The sequence below is a fragment of the Chiloscyllium plagiosum genome, unplaced genomic scaffold, assembly GCF_037043375.1.
Source record: "Chiloscyllium plagiosum isolate Xiang-an unplaced genomic scaffold, Cpla_swu_hap1 HiC_scaffold_27, whole genome shotgun sequence".
NCBI classification, from domain to species: Eukaryota; Metazoa; Chordata; class Chondrichthyes; order Orectolobiformes; family Hemiscylliidae; genus Chiloscyllium; species Chiloscyllium plagiosum.
The window spans coordinates 38,708,454-38,715,048 of NW_028270165.1; the positions used below are offsets into that span (position 1 = coordinate 38,708,454).

Sequence of the window (6,595 nt, forward strand, 5' to 3'; positions counted from 1 at the left end):
ACATTGTTACTTTGGACATGACCACCGAATGCCCTTTTGTGTTCTTGAATCTGCCTCCTTGTCACGGTCGGACAGGGACAAGAAAGTGTTCTTCCTAATGTCGCTTTTACTTTTTTTACCAAATGCCTTGAAATCTCTGACAATTTTTTGGGAAATTGAAAGGATTCTCATTCCTGCACATGAGGTTGAATTGATTTAATTTCTAACGTAAAGGACTGCGGATGCTGAGAATCAGAGACACAAAGAGGAGCTGCTGGAGAAACTCAGCAGGTTTGGCAGTACCTGTGGGAGAAAACAGAGTTCTGAAATATTGTCTCTGATTCTCTTTCCACCGATGGTGCCTGACCTGCTGAGTTGCTCCTGCAATTTCTGTTTTTGCTTTTAACTGAACGTTTATTTCATCTTTCGTGATGAAACAACCAGACTCGCCATGTGCAGATATGTAACCCTTTCGAAACCTGTGAAGTGATTGTATTCAAACAAACCCAGCAATAACTCACTATTTCTCAGCTCCACAGGCAGAGAGACCTGGGAAATGAAGCTGTCAGTGTGGTTCTTTGTTCGTGGGTCGAGTGGTTAATACGATGGATTTGAGATCGATTGCGGTTTCCCCACGCAGGTGTGAACCTTGCCGACGACAGTTGAGAAATGTCGTCAAAAAGAAAGGAAGACTGTTCCCCGGTTTCTTCTTTAAGGTTCACATCAGTGGAGGGGTTGGAAATCTGCAACCCATTGCCTGTCAGGGTGGAACAAGCAGATACCCACAGAGCTACTTTTGAGGCTATGAGCCAAGTGTTTGGAAATGAGACGAGAACAGTGAGGGGCGTGAAGTCGTGATCGAAATGAAGCAGGCACCTGAGGACGAATGTGTTTTATTTGCCAGTGAAAGATACTGCTTCACCAAGTTGGGACAATGGAAGGTAAGCAGTGACGGTGATTATCTTTGGCTGTTCCTCTTGTGAATGTTCCCATTGCTGCGCATGTCCGTGTTAACGTCAGAACTCAGCAGCATGGCGGGGTCAGGTACGCACAGGGCCGGGGGCGCAATGGATGAGGCATCTGACTCCACCTACCTCTTTGAAATGCAGCTCACAGCTTCTTCACACACCCCAATTAATCTTTCTCATTGTCCTGAAGCCGGCATACGGTTTGAATTCCTGATTTGCGGGAATGGGAATCTTTTCACTGTCTCGGGTCAGTAAGTGTCCCTGAGAACATCAGAGTCACGTCACAGCGCTGTCAGAGGAGGGGAAGCTGAAATCGCTCCACACGCTGCTCATGGACATATTTCACTTTCTCCAACTCACCTCCCCAACCACTGCGGCTCCTGGGAGTGGAAAGGGAACAAACACCAAAACCCAGTCTCAGCTTTGTAAATCTTCAGGAAATAAGAAATCTGTTCATCCTGTTGGATCTTGCATCCTGGCCTGACAGCGTTGGTTTTAAATGGCTGTCCAGTTAGTGCCGATTCGTTTTGGCTGAAAAAAATATTCCTTATCTCATCCCAGCATTTCTTGCCACAGAGAACTGTGCGGCAGAGTTCATGTATATATTTCCTTGTATGGTATTTTGTAAATAACATTCGTTTGCGGGTTGTTTGTATAGGCTATTCCAGGTTCATTAGCCGCTGTTTAAGTGTGTTGGTAGGTTTGTGGGCTACCATGATGCTGAGAGCGTTGAGTTGTCTGGACATCATTTCCCAGATGTCTTTTATGTAAAGTAATGTGGCTAGGGTTTCTGCACACGTTGTGTCTGCTTGTGTCAGTTTGTTGATGTGAAATCGACACACTGGGTTTATTGGGTAGGCAAAAGTGCGGATTGCAGATGCTGGAAACCAGAGTTTAGATCAGAGTGGTGCTGGAAAAGCACAGCAGGTCAGACAGCTTCCGAGGAGCAGGAAAATCGACTTTTCGGGCAAAAGCCCTTCATCAGGAATGGAAGCAGGACGCCTCCAGGGCGGAGAGATAAATTGGGGGGTGGAGGTGTGCTGGGCCGAAGGTAGCAAACAGTACAATAGGTGAATGGGGGTGGGGATGGAGATGAAAGGTCAGAGAGGAGGGTAGAGCGAATAAGTGGGAAGGGAGATTGGCAGGTAGGACAGGTCATGAGGATAGCACTGTGCTGGAAGTTTGGAACTGAAGTAAGGTGTGGGGAGGGGAAATGAGGAAACTGGTGAAGTCTACATTAATGTTCTGGGTTTGAATTTATCCGAGGTGGAAGATGGGGCGTTCTTCCTCCAGGCATCGGGTGGGGAGGGAGCGGCGATGGAGGAGGCCCAGGACCTGCATGTCCTCGGCAGAGTGGGAGGGGGTGTTGAAATGTTGGGCCAGAGAGCGATGGGGTTGATTGTTGCGGGTGTCCCGCAAATATCCCCTCAAGCGCCGTGACTGGACTCTGCGAGGAGTCTCCAGCCTCCCCAATGTAGAGGAGACCGCATCGGGAGCAATGGATACAAGAAATGACATTGTTGGATGCACAGGTGAAAGCTTGCTGACGACCGCGGCCCAGGTTCGATTTCCGGGCAGGAAAGTAATTTTTAGGAGAGCTGACAAGCGGAATCCGCATCTCCCTGGTGGTCTAGTGGTTCGGATTTGGCGCTCTCACCGCCGCGGCCCGGGTTCGATTCCCGGTCAGGGAAAACATTTTCAGCGGTGCAGGCTACCCATTCTTCTTAAATGCGCTGTGTAATTATTTATAGTCGTTCCTGGGTGCTGCAGTGTGTCGTGGCTCGTTGAAATAGTGTCCTGATTCAGATTTGTTTGTTTGTGGAGGGATGATTGCTTCTGTAGTTCAGTACTTGGTTCGTATGCGTTGTTTTCCTGTAGACGCTGTTTTGAATTTACCATTGACTGTTCGCTCTACTGTGACATCTAGAAATGGCACTTTGTTGTTGTTCTCCTCTTTTGTGAATTTTATGTCAGCGAGGATATTGTTGATGGTGTTGTAGGTTTCCTCTAATTTGTTTCATTTTTTGATGACAAAAGTGTCATCACTGTAGTGGACCCAAAGTTTGGGTGGATCGTTGGAAGGGCTGTTTGTTCGAGTCTCTGCATTATTGCTTCTGCTCGGAATCCTGATACTGGTGGTTTCATGGGTATTTCGTTGATTTGTTTGGAGGGCTTGTTACTGAATATGAAGTGGGTGGTAAGACACAGTTCTACGAGGTTGACAGTGCTATCTTTGCTGATGAAGTTGGTGCTGTGTTTGTGTCTCTGGTTCTTCGAGTAGTGTCTTCAGTTTTGTTTGGCCAAATTGATGTTAATGGATGTGAACAGGGCTGCTATGTCAAAGGACAGCATTATTCCATCCTCTTCTATCTTAGTGTCTTTAGTGTTCAGGAATTCTTGGATGGAGTAAATGGAGTGGCGTGAATCTTCGACTTGGTGTTTTCAGTGGAGGCCTTTGACTAGTCTGCATATTGGTGTTCCAAATGGTGAGGCTTTGGGGCTGAGGGGGGCTCCTGGTTTGAAGAGGAGAACAACAACAAAGTCCCATTCTTAGATGTCACAGTAGAGCGAACAGTCAATGGGGGAACTTCAAACTAGCGTCTACAGAAAAACAACCCACACAAACCAAATTCTTAACCACAGAAACAATCATCCCAACACCCACAAACGTTGCTGCATCAGGACGTTATTTCAACGAGCCACTACACACTGCAGCACAGAGAAACTACGAAGAGCAGAAGAGGAATTCGTATATAGTGTATTTAAGGAGAACGGGTACCCAATAAACCCAGTCCGCCGATTTCTCAGTGATGCTTCCAAGCTGACTCTCAAAAATTCGTTTGTCCCTCCATTCTTTCCTGTTTGTTTTTTGTGGGTTTTGAAAGCTTTCGCGATCCTCTGAATGAGTATTTGAGTTGGGAAGTTATGTTGTGGCTGTACAGGACATTGGTTAGACCACTTTTGGAATATTGTGTGCAATTCTGGTCTCCCTCCTATCAGAAGGATATTGTGAAATTTGAAAGGGTTCTGAAGCACCAGTGGGTCCACAGAGGGGAAGAGGCCCTTCTGCTGCCCTGAGTGCGGGAGGGCCTTCAGTGATTCCTCTGCCTGCTGCCGCAACAGTTGGTCCACACCGGGGAAGGCTGTTCTCCGGCCCCAAGTGCGAGATGGCCTTCAGCAGTTCTTCCCACCTGCTGAGACACCAATGGGTCCACACTGAGGAGAGGCCGTTCTTCTGCCCCGAGTGTAGGAAGGGCTTTGCTCTTTCCTCCGACCTGCTGGCCCATTGGTGAGTCCACATGGGGGAGTGGTCGTTCAGTTGCCCTAAGTGCAGGAAGTCCTTCAGCAATTCCTCAGCCCTGCTGAGGCACCAGTCCGTCCACACCGGGGAGAAGCCGTTCTCCTGCCCCGAGTGTGGGAAGGGCTTTATCCGCTCCTCCACACTGCGGAAGCATCAGCTGGTCCACACGGGGGCGGCGGGGGAGGAGGGGGGAGGGTGAGGCCATTCTGCTGACCTGAGTGCGGGAAGGCCTTCAGCAATTCCTCCACCCTGCTGAAACACCTGTGTGTCCTTCAGCAGTGGGAGGCCCTTCAGCTGGCCCGAGTGTGGGAAGAGGTTCATGTTTGCTTGCAACTTGCGGAAGCACCAGCGTGGGCACTGCTGCTCATTGAGTCCGGGACTGCACATTGCCAATGAAATGATCCAAATAAACCTCAGACCGCAAGACCATCGGATCAGAAGTTAGGCCATTGGGCACGTCGAGTCTACTCTGCCATTCGTTAGAGACAAAATTAGTGCAGATGAGATTAGCTACAGGAAACAGGCCATTTGTCCCAACAAGTCCACACAAACCCTCCGAAGAGTAACCCATCCACACCCAATTCCCTCTAACTAATGTACCTAACTCTATGGGCAATTAAGCATGGCCAATCAACATGACCTGCACATCTTTGGTTTTTGTTAGAAGACAGGATCACCCAGAGAAAACCCATGCAGACACTGGGAGATTGTGCAAACTCCTCACAGACAGCTATCCAAGGCTGGAGTCAAACCTGGGTCCCGTGCGCTGTGAGGCTGCAGTGGTAACCACTGAGCCACTACATATTGCAACCCGAAGTTGCAAGCAGGAGGTTGTGAGAATACAACCTCAGAATGTGGAGTAGTCAGCGTTTTGGGTATTAACCCTTCTTCAGGACTGAAACGTTAACTTCTCCATGAGAAACGATTTATGGGAATGATGCTGGGGGTTGTAGGGTTTGAGCTCCAGGAAGAGGCTGAATAGGCTGGAGCTGTTTTACCTGGAGCATCGGAGGCAGAGGAGTGACCTAATAGAGGTTACAAAATCATGAGGGGCATGGACAGGGTAATAGACAAGGTCTTTTCTCAGGGGTGGGGGAGTCCAGAACTAGAGGGCATAGGTTTAGGGTGAGAGGCGAAATATATTAAAGGGACAACGTCTTCATGCAGGGGGTGGTACATATATGAAATGAGCTGCCAGAATATATGGGTCAGGTGCTGTCAAATTGGACTAGATTAATTTAGGATATCAGGTCAGCATGGACAAGTTGGACCGAAGGGTCTGTTTCCATGCTGTACGTGTCTTTGACTACTGGTACTGATGTAATTTTAAAATAGGGTCCAAGTAACTTTGAATAGTTCAATCTTATTGAGCTCACTTCCTGAAAAGTTTCAAATCAATCATCTGAGCGATACTGTTTAAACATGCTAAGTTGGACAAAGTATCCCATCAAGTTCAACACAAACCCGGAGTTGAAGAAGTCAGAACACCAAGGGGACCAAAACTGATCACAATATTCCAGGTGCAACCTCATCAACGTCCTGTATAACTACAACGTAACTTGCCAACATCTATACTCAATTCCCTAATTGATGAAGGCCAGTGTGCTGAAATCTTTCTTCACTGCCTTGTGTACCGATGTTGTCAGAGAAATAGGACCTACTTTAAACTGATCCACAATCCAGCTACTGGGAGCCCAGAAGCAGAGTAGTGCTGCGTGAGTGTGCTGGGCACATAACCCAGAGGTCGATGGGTAAAAACCATGTGATGCTTCTGCCCAATATCTCCGTAAGCTGCTTTCATTTACAATGGTGCTCTGTTCTGTATGTTGCCTTTGCATCTGCTTCCCAAAGCTTCTTCAGTGGAGGAGTGGCAGCTGGAGCCCAGGAGTTCAACGACCCGCCGGAGCTTGATGAAGGTCCAAGCTCCAAGAAGCGGGGGGTAAGGCTGGAGGCTGGATTTGCTCAAGGCTTGTATTTTTAACTCATTTAAATGGTACCTACTGTATGGGGCTATGGTTTACATTAAAACCGGAGGATCATATCAGAGTGTTTATATTTAGCAGCGGTAGTTGGTAAAATACACTCCCTGGAGGAGCACCTTCTATGATGCTGCATTTCTTGCTTTATGCCCTTCCCCTATTTCTTATCTCCCAGCTTGGTTTTATGTTTTTTTTGGTTAAATTTAATTTCATATTAATCAGACTGGGTATTGATTGTGTGCTATTAATTTGCTTCTTCGAATATTGAAAGTCAAAATTAATGGTGTAATTTCATTTCTGATGTCAGAGTTTGACATTGAATGTGCAGATGTGAATACCAGTAAGTTGTGAAAATACATCAAGAACTT

At 47.4% G+C, this 6,595-nt stretch overlaps 1 non-coding gene across 1 annotated transcript; it reads left to right on the forward strand.

The window, feature by feature from the left end:
- Nucleotides 1–2,566: 2,566 nt before the first annotated feature.
- On the forward strand, nucleotides 2,567–2,638 carry trnae-cuc (transfer RNA glutamic acid (anticodon CUC)). The gene has a single exon. It is a non-coding gene; the product is annotated as a tRNA-Glu (tRNA).
- The last annotated feature ends 3,957 nt before the right edge of the window (nucleotides 2,639–6,595 follow it).